The sequence below is a fragment of the Musca vetustissima genome, unplaced genomic scaffold (genome assembly GCF_032173495.1).
Source record: "Musca vetustissima isolate MV318-11 ecotype Yass unplaced genomic scaffold, APGP_CSIRO_Mvet_v1 utg3975, whole genome shotgun sequence".
Lineage (NCBI taxonomy): Eukaryota > Metazoa > Arthropoda > Insecta > Diptera > Muscidae > Musca > Musca vetustissima.
In genome coordinates this window covers 50,069-66,802 of record NW_026881515.1, presented here as the reverse complement: position 1 = coordinate 66,802, position 16,734 = coordinate 50,069, and positions in this window count along the sequence as shown.

Here is a 16,734-nt window from a genome sequence, read left to right as displayed (position 1 = left end):
TGTGGAATTTATCTGATGATGATGGATGGAGTCAAGACACTTTGTAGAGGTTTTTTTTTATAAATTTAGCCAGTTTTTGTTGTAGTTGTCTGGTAATTGTTTTAAGGTTGTAGATGTGTTATTGAATTTTGGATCCAATGGGTATTATCACAATTTGTTTTTTATGTAGAACTATTAATCAGTTCATGTGGTCATCAAACGATTTCCCTAATTGAAGCCATTGTTGTTATTGGATATTTGGTGCTTAGATTCTGGAAAGAAAATACAAATGAAATTTTAGTTAACAGATGTTTTTAATTAAAAAAAATGTCAAAAAGAAAATCCCCGGAAGGACCAAATTTATTCTATAGAAGAAATTCTCATAAACTGAGGTCTGAAAATAAAATATTTCTGTATAGGAAATTCATTTAGGGGCTAAATATCTAATGTTTTTTATACCAAAAATGTTCAGATACAAAGGATCAAAAACTGAGGCCCAGAAACGTCCCCAGAAGGGCTTGTCCCCAATTTTTCAATGAAATGTAAAGCCGAAGATGTTAAGGGCCAAATAAACTGTGACTCCAATTATTCCTATAGAAGGCGTATCCTAAAAAGGTGAGGATCAACGCTTTTCCAAAGAAAAAAGTAAATCAACTCTAAATTGTCTGAAACGGATTTGGTTCAAAGAAACATAGAGTTTCAAACCAATATAGAAAAAAAACCTCAAAACTTCTCAGAATCTGGAGAATCAGTTTTTTCTATAGAAAAAAAGGTGGTCCTCAAGATATGAGAATTGGTTTCTATAGGAAAAATGGAACTCAGATCCTGATAATTTTTTTCTATAGAAAAAAATGGTCCTCTGATTCTGAGGTTTTTTTCTATAGAAAAATTTGGTCCTCTTATTCTGAGAATTTTTTTCTAAATATAGAAATTTGTTCTCAGATTCTGAGAATTTGTTTCTTATTAAAAACAAAAAAAAAATCATATGGTCCATGTTTCTTTGGACCAAATCCGTTTCAGGCAATTTAGAGTCGAATTACAAATGTCCGTCCGTCCGTCTGTCTGTCCGGCTTGTGTGCATGATAACTCTAGAAAGGAGTAACCGATCTCCTCCAAACTTTGTACATCGCAATATTTCTTCCAAACACAAATCATGTTCGAAGATAGGAAATATCAGTGCAATCCTTCTGGTACCTCTTCCACAAAATGGTCAAAATTGTGCTAAATATTAATTTTATAATATCACGCGAACGGACTAACAAAATACACCTAATTCGGTTCAAAAAATAACGTAATTTGCGAGCTATCATACAAATTTGGCCAATATTGGCAATGAGAGTCCAAATTTTCAAATTTTAGTCAATTCGTTTGAAAAACGTTCTCATAATACTCAATATTTCCTAACACTCTCTACAATTTCTAAATATTGTGAGCACTATCGTGATTTCATCAGACAAACGGGCACGGCTAAATCAACATAGAATTTTATTATAATCGAATATTTCGAGGTGTCACAAATATAATATACACTCCACCTTATAATGGCGGATATACAAATAAAAATATCGTTATGAGTAAATTGGAGACACCTCTATTATTTTGTGTGATCCATATAAAAAATATAAAATACAAAAAAAATATTAATAATACGAAAAAAATATAGTAAATAGGTCAATGGTATCCATGGCCTGCCAACAACATCTGTTCTTTGTTGTTATACGATTATTTCTTTGTTCGAGGCTGGTAAACAAAATTAAGCAAGAAGTATTTTTGAACTTTTGAAATCTAAGTGTGTACGTGTTTGGAAGACGTTTTTTAATTTTACGTATATGGATTTTTTCCTAAGAAAAAAACTGCAATAGTAACTAAGCTATCCTCTGTAAGATGACACAGAACCTTTAAAAATAAAACAATAATATTCAGTATATCTGAAAATAATTTCCAAAAAAAAGTTAAAAAAATATTCAGTTGTTTTCAAATATAGGTCAAAGTTCGGAGACATGATCGTTTGCGGGCGAAATTCGTTTGAAAAGCGTTTTCATAATCCCCAAAATACGGAATATATGAGGGATACCGTAATATGAGGGCTACACCAAAAAGTGGACCCATATATACCATTTGCATTACTGAACATCCTATGAGTGGGGTCTCCGGTGAATATTTCGAGGTGTTGCAACCAGAATGACAAATTTAATATACACCTCACCTTTTTGTGGAGGGAATAAATTCGATAGGAAGCTGAAGGCTTTAACTAAAAACCAGAAAGACTTTATAAATCAGTTGAAGCAGTGCACCTTTATCGAAGACAACAAAATTTTTTTCAAGCTACGCTAAGGCTCCACAAAGTCTTTAAAGATTAAAGATTTTTTGAAGAAATGTTCGAACGGAGCTGTGCTTTTATAGACAAGGTCAGAGGTACTTCATACAATTGCTGAACTTTAGGGCTTTAAATTTACGAGCCTTTGGCCAGAGAGTCTTTATACATCAGCAGATCGTAGGGCCAAATATGCACCTTTTGTTATATGATTTGTTGCCATTTTAAAGGTAACTAACTTCATAATGCCTCTCTCATAGATGTCCTGCTCTCTATTTGCAAAAAAAAAACTCTAGTAGTCGATTTTTACAATCCTCCATAGATACCAATTTTTTATCATTAAAGAAATTTTGCAATGCAAGAAAAATATGATAATCCCTCGGTGTCAAGTTCAGACTGTATGACAGATGCATTAAAACTTCCCAACATCCAACATCCCGAAGTTTCTGGCGAATCATTGTAGATGTGTGTGGCCTAGCGTTGTCCTGGTGGAACACGACATCTCTCCTGTTGGTCAATTCTGATCAATTACTATCTTCAAACGGTCCATTTTTTGACAGTAGAGGTTAGAATTTAGCGTTTGGCCATATGGAAGCAACTCAAAATAAATAATTCCCTTCCAGTCCCACAATATGCATTGCGGAACCTTCCTGGCCGTTAGTCCTAGGTTGGCCACCGTTTGAGGTGCTTCTTCTCTCGTTGACCACGATCGTTTTCGTACAGGGTTATCGTATGTAATCCATTGCTCATCTCCAGTCACCATCCGTTTAAGTAATGGGTCTATCTCATTCCGTTTTACCAAGGCTTTGCAGATGGAAATTCGATCCATCCTATCCAAACATCGAGATTCTTTTTGAATCCAGCTTTGTGTAAATGGTTTAAAACAGTCGATTTTTAGCTCCTGGGCGATGTTACGGCTGCTAACATGCCGGTAAACTTCGATCATTTCTCCGATTCCATCGACATTTTCGACGAAAAAATAATGGATTTCTTTTTCCCCAAACAAATATTTTGTTCAAGCATAATCGGGTCGTAATTATTTTAGAATACATTTTTCCAGACATCAGTAAATCCGTCCGTCTGTCTGTTCATGTGAAATTTTAAACAAAGTACAAGTCGCAAATATGATCCGAATTGAATGAAATTTGGCACAGCTCATTTATTTGGCCCAAGGACGAACCCTACTGAAATATATATTTTCGTCCGATTTAATGTAAATGGTGCACCAAAGTCCCTATATATCTTTAGATTTGCACGAAGCTTAATGCTTAATGAATTGAGTCTGGAATAATGTGTGCTAAGTTTCGTAAAAATCGGTTCAGATTTAGATATAGCTCCCATATATATTTTGGTCCGATTTTATGTTAATGGCGCACAAAAGTCCCTATATATCTTTCGAATTGCACGAAATTTGGCACTGCGCCCTTAATTGAGTCTGGAATAATGTGTGCTAAGTTTCGTGAAAATCGGTTAAGATTTAGATATAGCTCCCATATATATTTTCGTCCGATTTAATTTAAATGATACACCAAACCCCCTATATATCTATCGATTTACACGAAATTTGTCATAACGTACTGAGCTGAGTCTAAAATGATATCTGCTAAATTTCTGTTCAAATTTAGATTTGGCTTCCATATATATTTTCCTCCGATTTTATATAAATTCTGCACTAAGAACCCAAAGTTTGTACGATTGACACACAATTTTGTACAATGAACTGAAGTTTTTATAAAATATAATCTCTGGCAAGTTTCGTTTAAATCGGTTCAGATTTAGATGTAGATCCCATATATATTTTCGTTGGATTTTTGGTAACACCGAGTAACACGAAATTTTGCACAGCGTATGGAATTGAGACAGATTCAGACACAACTTTCATATATGTATTTCAAACGGGTGTCTTATTGATATTCTGTTTTGAAGAGTGCTGCCAACGGAATAGCGTGTACCAAGTTTGCTCTAAATGGATTTACACAAATTTGTCCCAATGAAATTTAGCATAGGTTCCAGAAAGGCATAAATATCACATATTCAACTTCGTTCAATTTCATGTCAATGTAGAATATACCCAAAGTGGTGAAGGGTATTATATAGTCGGCCCAGTCTGACTTTACTACTTTCCTTGCTGGTTTTAAATTTATTTTTATTCAGCCATAAACATTAGTCGAATATATTGTTAATTATTTTTCCTGACATGAAGAAGGCGTATTTATATTTTATAGTATATTCGGATAGGCCTTTTTTATCGACCCGTATATATTTGTCCCTATAGTTAATTTTTGTGGGACTATAACTTCGATATGTAACTAGTTATTCCAACAAAACTATCAACCTAATAACCTCTACTTGTAGTTAATATAGAGTGCCTACAACATATTCCACATTGCTTCATTTTTAGCACTTGAATTTTTAATGTAGAATCGGCAGACATAATGGCGACAAACAAAACAAAACAATTTTCTTCAATGTTGAACTAAATAAATAATAGAACTTTGTTTTAAAAAATTTACATAATATTCTCACCTCTTAGGGAAACAAAACAAACAATTTTCAAAATTCGACGAACACAACACTTAACTGTTCTTTTTTTTTGAATTTTTGTTTTCTAATATATAATTTTATATGTTATTTTCTGTCTTGTTTTTTATATTTTGCGCAATTTTTTTTTTCAATTTACGAAAAACCCGGTAGACACACACAGTTCAACACAATAACAAACAATTTTACGAAAAAAAATAATACTTTTGTTTGTTAATAATTAATTTTCTGTATTCGGGAGGGATAACACAATGTCTGGCCATCAACTTATACGAAGAAAACAACAAAAAACACACAAGTTCAATATTTCTTTCGATTTATGAGTAGAGGAGGAGGTTTGTTTTTCTTTCTTGTTCTTCTTCTTTTACCTCAGCGAAATTAATTTTCACACACAAAGAAAATTCGCTTTTTGTTTGAAAATGTTGTTTACATTGGCGGCATTATATATTATATTATACACATATATGGCGAATTTATTATTTATGAAATAATATGCATACATATATTTATTTCTATGAATTGTGTTCGTTTTTATTGCTGTTGCTTTTTAGAACACATACACACAGAATAACAAATCAAGTTCAATGTCTTTGCTAAGCGGGTAACGTGTTAAACATAAATAATTATTTTATTTATTTCAGGTTTGTTGTTTTATTTGTTTTTTATTTATATTAAATATTTATTTTCTGCACTTTGAATTCTACTTTTTTATTTTATTTTTTTATTTAATTTCGATTTCTAGCGTTTTGAATATTTTTTGCGTTAACCGTTTGCAAGCGTTTTGCAAATAATACTGACTGATCATTTCTCATTTTGAAAGCGTTTAAGCATTTCTGCTTTTCAAATGTTTGAGGGGGTTTCTTAATGTCTATGTGAGTGTGAGTGTATGTGTGTGGTCGACTGTGCGGAGAAATCGCTTGCGAAACATTGGCAAAAGAGTTAGTATGTATGTGTGCTACTGGGTGTTAAGAGATGATCTGTTCAGTGTTGAGGCTCAATAAATAAATAAACTACAACTACAATTTAAATTATCGATACGATCCAATTGTGATTAATATTATAATTGGTGAGATCGGTACCAAGATACCACTTCCATACAGAAGGGAGTCTTTATAGACGTGCTGAAGGGAGTCTTTATAGACGAGCTGAAGGGAGTCTTTATAGACGAGCTGATGGGGAGTCTTTATAGACGAGCTGATGTGGAGTCTTTATAGACGATTTGAAGGGAGTCTTTATAGACGAGCTGAAGGAAGTCTTTATAGACGAGCTGATGGGGAGTCTTTATAGACGAGCTGAAGGGAGTCTTTATAGACGAGCTGATGGGGAGTCTTTATAGACGAGCTGATGGGGAGTCTTTATAGACGAGCTGATGGGGAGTCTTTATAGACGAGCTGATGGGGAGTCTTTATAGACGAGCTGATGGGGAGTCTTTATAGACGAGCTGATGGGGAGTCTTTATAGATGAGCTGAAGGGAGTCTTTATAGATGAACTGAAGGGAGTCTTTATAAACGAGCTGAAGGGAGTTTTTATACACGAGCTGAAGGGAGTCTTTATAAACGAGCTGAAGGGAGTTTTTATACACGAGCTGAAGGGAGCCTTTATAGACGAGCTGAAGGGAGTCTTTATAGACGAGCTGAAGGCAGTCTTTATAGACGAGCTGAAGGTAGTCTTTACAGTCGAGCTGAAGGGAGTCTTTATAGACGAGCTGAAGGGAGTCTTTATAGACGAGCTGATGGGGAGTCTTTATAGACGAGCTGATGGGGAGTCTTTATAGACTAGCTGATGGGGAGTCTTTATAGACGAGCTGATGGGGAGTCTTTATAGACGAGCTGATGGGGAGTCTTTATAGACGAGCTGATGGGGAGTCTTTATAGAAGAGCTGATGGGGAGTCTTTATAGACGAGCTGATGGGGAGTCTTTATAGACGAGCTGATGGGGAGTCTTTATAGACGAGCTGATGGGGAGTCTTTATAGACGAGCTGCTGGGAGTCTTTATAGACGAGCTGAAGGGTGTCTTTATAGACGAGCTGATGGGGAGTCTTTATAGACGAGCTGATGGGGAGTCTTTATAGACGAGCTGATGGGGAGTCTTTATAGCCGAGCTGATGGGGATTCTTTATAGACGAGTTGATGGGGAGTCTTTATAGACGAGCTGAAGGGAGTCTTTATAGACGAGCTGAAGGGAGTCTTTATAGACGAGCTGAAGGGAGTCTTTATAGGCGAGCTGAAGGGGGTCTTTATAGACGAGCTGAAGGAAGTCTTTATGGACGAGCTGAAGGGAGTCTTTATAGACGAGCTGAAGGCAGTCTTTATAGACGAGCTGAAGGGAGTCTTTATAGACGAGCTGATGGGGAGTCTTTATAGACGAGCTGATGGGGAGTCTTTATAGACGAGCTGAAGGGAGTCTTTATAGACGAGCTGATGGGGAGTCTTTATAGACGAGCTGATGGGGAGTCTTTATAGACGAGCTGATGGGGAGTCTTTATAGACGAGCTGATGGGGAGTCTTTATAGACGAGCTGATGGGGAGTCTTTATAGACGAGCTGATGGGGAGTCTTTATAGATGAACTGAAGGGAGTCTTTATAAACGAGCTGAAGGGAGTTTTTATACACGAGCTGAAGGGAGTCTTTATAAACGAGGTGAAGGGAGTTTTTATACACGAGCTGAAGGGAGCCTTTATAGACGAGCTGAAGGGAGTCTTTATAGACGAGCTGAAGGCAGTCTTTATAGACGAGCTGAAGGTAGTCTTTACAGTCGAGCTGAAGGGAGTCTTTATAGACGAGCTGAAGGGAGTCTTTATAGACGAGCTGATGGGGAGTCTTTATAGACGAGCTGATGGGGAGTCTTTATAGACTAGCTGATGGGGAGTCTTTATAGACGAGCTGATGGGGAGTCTTTATAGACGAGCTGATGGGGAGTCTTTATAGACGAGCTGATGGGGAGTCTTTATAGACGAGCTGATGGGGAGTCTTTATAGACGAGCTGATGGGGAGTCTTTATAGACGATCTGATGGGGAGTCTTTATAGACGAGCTGATGGGGAGTCTTTATAGACGAGCTGAAGGGAGTCTTTATAGACGAGCTGATGGGGAGTCTTTATAGACGAGCTGATGGGGAGTCTTTATAGACGAGCTGATGGGGAGTCTTTATAGCCGAGCTGATGGGGATTCTTTATAGACGAGTTGATGGGGAGTCTTTATAGACGAGCTGAAGGGAGTCTTTATAGACGAGCTGAAGGGAGTCTTTATAGGCGAGCTGAAGGGGGTCTTTATAGGCGAGCTGAAGGGGGTCTTTATAGACGAGCTGAAGGAAGTCTTTATGGACGAGCTGAAGGGAGTCTTTATAGACGAGCTGAAGGCAGTCTTTATAGACGAGCTGAAGGGAGTCTTTATAGACGAGCTGATGGGGAGTCTTTATAGACGAGCTGATGGGGAGTCTTTATAGACGAGCTGAAGGGAGTCTTTATAGACGAGCTGATGGGAGTCTTAATAGATGAGCTGAAGGGAGTCTTTATAAACGAGCTGAAGGGAGTCTTTATAGATGAACTGAAGGGAGTCTGTATAAACGAGCTGAAGGGAGTCTTTATAGACGAGCTGAAGGGAGTCTTTATAGACGAGCTGAAGGGAGTCTTTATAGACGAGCTGAAGGCAGTCTTTATAGACGATTTGAAGGGAGTCTTTATAGACGAGCTGAAGGGGATCTTTATACACGAGCTGAAGGAAGTCTTTATAGACGAGCTGAAAGGAGTCTTTATAGACGAGCTGAAAGGAGTCTTTATAGACGAGCTGAAAGGAGTCTTTATAGACGAGTTGAAGGGGTCATATAGGCGAACTGAGAACTTGTTTTCTATACAAAAAAGAGTTCTCTGAGGTATGAGGATTTTTTTTTTTCGATAGTTAAAGGGGTCCTCAGAGGAGCTGAGGATTTTTCTCGATAAAAAAAGAATCCTCAGAGGTATTGAGGAATTTTTTTCTATAGAAAAAAGAGTCCTCAGCGGTACTGAGGATTTTTTTTCTATAGAAAAAAGAGTCCTCAGCGGTACTGAGGAATTTTTTTCTATAGAAAAAGAGTCCTCAGCGGTACTGAGGAATTTTTTTCTATAGAAAAAGAGTCCTCAGCGGTACTGAGGAATTTTTTTCTATAGAAAAAAGAGTCCTCAGCGGTACTGAGGAATTTTTTTCTATAGAAAAAAGAGTCCTCAGCGGTACTGAGGAATTTTTTTCTATAGAAAAAAGAGTCCTCAGCGGTACTGAGGAATTTTTTTCTATAGAAAAAAGAGTCCTCAGCGGTACTGAGGATTTTTTTTCTATAGAAAAAAGAGTCCTCAGCGGTACTGAGGAATTTTTTTCTATAGAAAAAAGAGTCCTCAGCGGTACTGAGGAATTTTTTTCTATAGAAAAAAGAGTCCTCAGCGGTACTGAGGAATTTTTTTCTATAGAAAAAAGAGTCCTCAGCGGTACTGAGGAATTTTTTTCTATAGAAAAAAGAGTCCTCAGCGGTACTGAGGAATTTTTTTCTATAGAAAAAAGAGTCCTCAGCGGTACTGAGGAATTTTTTTCTATAGAAAAAAGAGTCCTCAGCGGTACTGAGGAATTTTTTTCTATAGAAAAAAGAGTCCTCAGCTGTACTGAGGAATTTGTTTCTATAGAAAAAAGAGTCCTCAGCTGTACTGAGGAATTTTTTTCTATAGAAAAAAGAGTTCTCAGCGGTACTGAGGAATTTTTTTCTATAGAAAAAAGAGTTCTCAGCGGTACTGAGGAATTTGTTTCTATAGAAAAAAGAGTCCTCAGCGGTACTGAGGAAATTTTTTCTATAGAAAAAAGAGTCCTCAGCGGTACTGAGGAAATTTTTTCTATAGAAAAAAGAGTCCTCAGCGGTACTGAGGAATTTTTTTCTATAGAAAAAAGAGTCCTCAGCGGTACTGAGGAAATTGTTTCTATAGAAAAAAGAGTCCTCAGCGGTACTGAGGATTTTTTTTCTATAGAAAAAAGAGTCCTCAGCGTTACTGAGGAATTTTTTTCTATAGCCGTACTGAGGAATTTTTTTCTATAGAAAAAAGAGTCCTCAGCAGTACTGAGGAATTTTTTTCTATAGAAAAAAGAGTCCTCAGCCGTACTGAGGAATTTTTTTCTATAGAAAAAAGAGTCCTCAGCCGTACTGAGGAATTTTTTTCTATAGAAAAAAGAGTCCTCAGCCGTACTGAGGAATTTTTTTCTATAGAAAAAAGTTTTCTCAGAGGTGCTGAGGAATTTTTTTCTATAGAAAAAGGAGTCATCAAAAAGAGTTCTATAGAAGAAAGACGCTTCAGAGTACTGAGGATTGTTTTCTATAGAAAAAAACTCAGAGGATTTTGTTTTCTATAGAAATAAATAACCCTCATAAGCTTATTGTAGGGTGTTTTTAACTACCATAAAATTAGCCTAATTTCAGTTTCTTTAATATCATTTTTGCCAAAGAAGTGCTAATTTTTTATGATAAGCTTCGCATCACGATTAACAAATATTTATACTATGGGAATAGAAAACGCTATGCGCGGTGTTCGCGTGTAAATGTATGCACGTTTATGAGTGCGTAAAAATGACTACGAGGTTTTCGGACACTCTTCATCATGTGAATGGATAATTTTATCTCAACATATAAAATTAAAAACAAATGATAAAAACACAAGAAAAAAAGTATTTATTAAATTATGAGACTCTACAACTTCGAAGAGAAATTTCACGGAATTTTGAAGGAGAATGGGGAATCACACTAAATTTCGCCAGAAACATACCTAAAAAATGACCTAATAGAGACTATTTAAAGGGAATTTTCCAAATCGGTTTAAAGGAGTACTTGTGCAAGAGCAAAAGGGATTTTTTTGTCGAAAATAAAGTGGAAGTTAGCATATTTTTTATATGCTATCTTCCACATTTATATTGACCCTCTTTCTTGCAATTTCAAAGTATTTTCTTGTCACGTACATACACTGGATTTCACACTTCTATAATAATTTGTTTTAAAAGCCGCCTTCCTTTTTTAGGCAGATGGGGGATTTTCTTTCACACCATTTGCTAAAAATCGTTTAGAACAGATTGATACTTGTATCGAATTAATTACGGAAGTATTGAGAAAATTCGCAGATCCATAAAGAATACCAACGTCAGGCAGCAAATGCGATAATTAGCAAATAAAATAGTCGGATCGATAATCTACTATGTTAATTATGTTTTTGAAACTGGATTAGAAAATAAAAATAGTAAAAAAAGTGTATGGAGTATGTTATGGGGCCGAGTCATGTTGTAATGACATCCATAATTTAGTTTGGAATTCAGCAGAATTGAATCTGATATCAGGAAATAGTTTGCTAATCAATTCTTAAGTCTGCACAAGAACCTTTAAAAACCAAAACAAAAAATAATTAGAAAAAACAATCATCAGAGCACTGAGGAATTTTTTCTACAGAAAAAAGATGCCTCGGAGTACTGAGGAGTTTTTTCTATAAAAAAAGATGCCTAATTGTACTGAGGATTTTTTTCTATAGAAACAAGATGCCTCAGTATACCGAGGAATTTTTTCTATAGAAAAAAGATGCCTCAGAGTACTGAGGAATGTTTTTCTATAGAAAAAAGATGCCTCAGAGTACTGAGGAATGTTTTTCTATAGAAAAAACATGCCTCAGAGTACTGAGGAATGTTTTTCTATAGAAAAAACATGCCTCAGAGTACTGAGGAATGTTTTTCTATAGAAAAAACATGCCTCAGAGTACTGAGGAATTTTTTTCTATAGAAAAAACATGCCTCAGAGTACTGAGGAATTTTTTTCTATAGAAAAAACATGCCTCAGAGTACTGAGGAATTTTTTTCTATAGAAAAAACATGCCTCAGAGTACTGAGGAATTTTTTTCTATAGAAAAAACATGCCTCAGAGTACTGAGGAATTTTTTTCTATAGAAAAAACATGCCTCAGAGTACTGAGGAATTTTTTTCTACAGAAAAAAGAAAGAAAAAAGATGCATCAGAGTACAAAGGAACTTTTTTTAATAGAAAAAATATGCCTCAGAGTACTGACGTTTTTTTTCTATAGAATAAAGATGCCTCAGAGTGCTGATGAATTTTTTTCTATAGAAAAAAATGCCTCAGAGTACTGATGAGTGTTTTTCTATAGAACAAAAATGCCTCAGAGTACTGAGGAATGTTTTTCTATAAAAAAAAGATGCCTCAGAGTACTGAGGATTTTTTTTTCTATAGAAAAAAGATGCCTCAGAGTACTGAGGAATTTTTTTCTATAGAAAAAAGATGCCTCAGAGTACTGAGGAATTTTTTTCTACAGAAAAAAGATGCGTCAGAGTACAGAGGAATTTTTTTCTATAGAAAAAAGATGCTTCAGAGTACTGAGGATTTTTTTCTATAGAAAAAATATGCCTCAGAGTACTGAGGATTTTTTTCTAAAGAAAAAAGATGCCTCAGAGTACTGAGGAATTTTTTTCTATAGAAAAAATATGCCTCAGAGTACTGAGGATTTTTTTCTATAGAAAAAAGATGCCTCAGAGTATTGAGGATTTTTTTTTCTATAGAGAAAATTTCTCAGTACCTCTGAGGACTCTTTTTTCCTTAGAAAAAAATCCTCAGTACCTCTGAGGACTCTTTTTCCCATAGAAAAAAATTCTTCAGTACCTCTGAGGACTCTTTTTTGCATAGAAATAAACTCAGAACCTCTGACGACTCTTTTTTTCACAGAAAAAAAATCCTCAGTACCTCTGAGGACTCTTTTTTCAATAGAAAAAAATCCTCAGTACCTCTGAGTAATATCTTACCATAGGATAAAATTTCCTCAGTACATCTGAGGACTCTGTTTCCATAGGAACAAATTCCTCAGTATCTCTGAGGACTCTTTTTTCTATAGAAAAACAATCCTAAGGATCTTGAGGACTCTTTTTTCTATAGAAACAAAATATGTCAGTTTTCTGGAGACTCTTTTTTGATTTCAATAACCTCTGAAATTATTACAAAATAAATTACGAAATTTTTACAAAAAGAGAAAAAAGAAAACTCTTTCGTAATCAAAAAATCAAACTGTAAAACTTAAAACGCAACTCCGGCTTAATTTAAATCTCGTGCTCCATAAAGGGATTTACCCCACCGTCCTCACATTCCAATACAGTGGAGTGCGGTTAATTAGAATATATATGATTATCAAATATCATTTAACACTTGCCAATTGGATTAAGTTGTTGCTTTACGAAATTTCTGTAACCCCACAGGCTGAATCACTCCAAAAAACAAAGTAAAATTTGCAAAAACAAAAAAAACGTGTTGAACAAATATAACCCTCTTTCGAAATTGCGTTAAAAATTGACTAGTGAAAAGCAAATACAAATTGATCTAATTTTAAGTCTACTTTTAATATCTGGCCTATTCATCGATAATCTCAAAATACGACTCGATAATTTTTTAAGAAAATAAATTTCTTTTTCCAAAATTGATAAAAAAATAATAAATCTCAACACATCTGTAAAGTGTGAAAATTTTTTTGTTGCAAAATTTAGTTTGAAAAAAATGAGGTGTGTGTCACTATTCAAGCGTAGCATAAATATGTATGTTGTTGTTTGTGATTGGCACTTAAAATGTGAGAATTGAAAAAAATAGTTTTTCTAAATATTTATAATAATTATAATAATGTGAAAACATCAACTCTTTTCTATTCATCTATGAAGAGCTCTATATGATCGCCACTAAAAATGCTCTTCTGTAGTTCTAAAATTTTTGTTGTTAGTCCCTTCTGTTCTCCCCAAAAAATGTACCCTTTTCTCATTTAATAAAATACCACAAATTATTTCCATTAAAAATATTCCAAATTTGCACCGAACTTAAAGTTCAAAAATTCCAAAATAAACATTGATTTGGAAAACAAAAAATTAATAATAATTATAACAAAAAATAAACAAATTAATAAAAAATGAAAGTCTTTGAGCTGTGGATCTTTCCGCTGTTAAGTAATATGCAATGTTTGTCATATAATCAATTAAAATACATTTCAAAACAAACTCTCTTCCAAAAAACATCACGTCATATGTCGTTGACATATTGAATGCGGGTAAAATACAATACTCCCCAAAGAAATCATTAATCCCAGCAGCTGAGCATATCAATTCGTTAGCATTTTTAATTTCAATTTTTTTTTTAATTGTTTGGATATTGGTTGCTTGGGCTAAAAATAAATTTGTCTAATATAAATTAATGAAGCAAGCAACATAATTGACGAATATGATATCCGTGGTGGTGGGGGTAGTTCAATAATTGATTTCTAGTCTTTATTGGGTATTGTGACAGCATTAATTGTTGTCCCCTTTTGTTATTGCATCTTGAAGAGTTCTTAAGGGAAAAGTTGTAGGGATTCAATTAACGAAATGAAAAGAACAAAATTCTGAGCATGAAAAAGCAACACTGGGAAATTCAGAAATTTGTGAGGAATATTTATACCCTTCACCACACTGTGGTACAGGGTATTATGTCTTTGTGCATATGTTTGTAACAGACAAAAATAATCGAGATAGACCCATGGTTCCTTTTGAGAATATGCATAGAATCACTTTCTGAGTCGATTTATGCATGTCCGTCTGTCCGTCTGTCCGTCCGTCCGTCCGTCTGTCCGTCCGTCCATGTATTTTTGTTAACAAAGTACAGGTCGCATTTATGATCCGATTTGGATGAAATTTGGCACAGGTCACTTAATTGGCCCAAGGACGAACCCTATTGAAATTGGAGAAAATCGGTCCACGTTTAGGTGTAGCTCCCATATAAGGGTACCCCAAAATTTTCGGTATTTTGAGGTTCTTGAGCGCGTTTTTTAACTGAATTCGCTGAAATTTGGTACTTTGAGTTCTTATTGGGTAGCAAATCTCTCTACCAAAAATTATAAATAAAGGTCCATTTTTTCGGATAGCCCCCATATAAGATTACCCCCAAATTTCGGTATTTTGGGGGTTTTGATCGCATTTTCCGACCGAATTCGCTGAAATTTGGTACTTTGTGTTCTTATTGGGTAGCAAATCTCCCTACCAGAAATTATAAATAACGGTCCATTTTTTCGCATAGCCCCCATATAAGGGTACCCCCAAATTTTCGGTATTTTGAGGTTCTTGAGCACGTTTTTTAACTGAATTCGCTGAAATTTTGTACATTGAGTTCTTATTGGGTAGCAAATCTCCCTACCAAAAATTATAAATAAAGGTCCATTTTTTCGGATAGCCCCCATATAAGTCTTTATAGGCGAGCTGAAGGGGGTCTTTATAGACGAGCTGAAGGAAGTCTTTATGGACGAGCTGAAGGGAGTCTTTATAGACGAGCTGAAGGCAGTCTTTATAGACGAGCTGAAGGGAGTCTTTATAGACGAGCTGATGGGGAGTCTTTATAGACGAGCTGATGGGGAGTCTTTATAGACTAGCTGATGGGGAGTCTTTATAGACGAGCTGATGGGGAGTCTTTATAGACGAGCTGATGGGGAGTCTTTATAGACGAGCTGATGGGGAGTCTTTATAGACGAGCTGATGGGGAGTCTTTATAGACGAGCTGATGGGGAGTCTTTATAGACGAGCTGATGGGGAGTCTTTATAGATGAACTGAAGGGAGTCTTTATAAACGAGCTGAAGGGAGTTTTTATACACGAGCTGAAGGGAGTCTTTATAAACGAGGTGAAGGGAGTTTTTATACACGAGCTGAAGGGAGCCTTTATAGACGAGCTGAAGGGAGTCTTTATAGACGAGCTGAAGGCAGTCTTTATAGACGAGCTGAAGGTAGTCTTTACAGTCGAGCTGAAGGGAGTCTTTATAGACGAGCTGAAGGGAGTCTTTATAGACGAGCTGATGGGGAGTCTTTATAGACGAGCTGATGGGGAGTCTTTATAGACTAGCTGATGGGGAGTCTTTATAGACGAGCTGATGGGGAGTCTTTATAGACGAGCTGATGGGGAGTCTTTATAGACGAGCTGATGGGGAGTCTTTATAGACGAGCTGATGGGGAGTCTTTATAGACGAGCTGATGGGGAGTCTTTATAGACGATCTGATGGGGAGTCTTTATAGACGAGCTGATGGGGAGTCTTTATAGACGAGCTGAAGGGAGTCTTTATAGACGAGCTGATGGGGAGTCTTTATAGACGAGCTGATGGGGAGTCTTTATAGACGAGCTGATGGGGAGTCTTTATAGCCGAGCTGTACTGAGGAATTTTTTTCTATAGAAAAAGAGTCCTCAGCGGTACTGAGGAATTTTTTTCTATAGAAAAAAGAGTCCTCAGCGGTACTGAGGAATTTTTTTCTATAGAAAAAAGAGTCCTCAGCGGTACTGAGGAATTTTTTTCTATAGAAAAAAGAGTCCTCAGCGGTACTGAGGAATTTTTTTCTATAGAAAAAAGAGTCCTCAGCGGTACTGAGGATTTTTTTTCTATAGAAAAAAGAGTCCTCAGCGGTACTGAGGAATTTTTTTCTATAGAAAAAAGAGTCCTCAGCGGTACTGAGGAATTTTTTTCTATAGAAAAAAGAGTCCTCAGCGGTACTGAGGAATTTTTTTCTATAGAAAAAAGAGTCCTCAGCGGTACTGAGGAATTTTTTTCTATAGAAAAAAGAGTCCTCAGCGGTACTGAGGAATTTTTTTCTATAGAAAAAAGAGTCCTCAGCGGTACTGAGGAATTTTTTTCTATAGAAAAAAGAGTCCTCAGGATACTGAGGAATTTTTTTTCTATAGAAAAAAGAGTCCTCAGGGTTCTGAGGAATTTGTTTCTATAGAAAAAAGGAGTCCTCAGCTGTACTGAGGAATTTTTTTCTATAGAAAAAAGAGTTCTCAGCGGTACTGAGGAATTTTTTTCTATAGAAAAAAGAGTTCTCAGCGGTCCTGAGAAATTTTTTTCTATAGAAAAACTCCTCAG